Below are 555 nucleotides of genomic sequence, written 5' to 3' on the forward strand. Positions count from 1 at the left end.
TAATCTGACCTGACACCAGCTGGTGAGCGTGTTTTGGTGGAGAGGAGGAGGTGCCGGTCGAGATGAGAAGGTTTCAGTGGCTCGGTGAAAGTACAGGGACAACACAGTATGGAGCTGGAGGCCAGGCAGCATCAGAGGGTCAGGAGAGTTGACATTTCGGGTCAGGACCCTTCTTCGGAACGATCTCTGGGTGAAAATACAGGCGCAGTTTTCGCTGGTGATTTCAGGATCTCTGACAATCGGATCTCCTGAGAAAACAGCTCGAGAATCAGAGGGAGGTCACTGACAGGCAGGAACAAGCCCTGAGCCCTCCCTGATCTGCCTGGAAAGGGAACTAAAGGCTGGACTGAACCCGCAGGCAGCGTGAGCTCTACATTGTGACCTTTCCTGGAATCGGCAACTGGAACAGTTCGGGCCCCTTCACTGCCAGAGAGCCCAGCTCCCCTCCTCCATCTGCACACTCACACACACACTCACACTCGCACACACTCACACACACACACTCACACACACACACTCACACTCACACACACACACTCACACTCACACACACAC

At 54.6% G+C, this 555-nt stretch overlaps 1 protein-coding gene across 1 annotated transcript in view; it reads right to left on the reverse strand.

Moving 5' to 3' along the window:
- LOC125481768 (von Willebrand factor A domain-containing protein 7-like) overlaps positions 1-272 on the reverse strand; it is a gene marked incomplete at its 3' end in the record, with an annotated part of 15,755 nt that extends 15,483 nt beyond the window's left edge. Inside the window, exon 1 of the mRNA XM_048593672.1 lies at positions 10-272. The remainder of the gene's footprint in view (positions 1-9) is intronic.
- Between the last annotated feature and the right edge of the window lie 283 nt (positions 273-555).

Source organism: Rhincodon typus, unplaced genomic scaffold, assembly GCF_021869965.1.
Source record: "Rhincodon typus isolate 14 unplaced genomic scaffold, sRhiTyp1.1 hic_rhity00003469, whole genome shotgun sequence".
NCBI lineage: Eukaryota > Metazoa > Chordata > Chondrichthyes > Orectolobiformes > Rhincodontidae > Rhincodon > Rhincodon typus.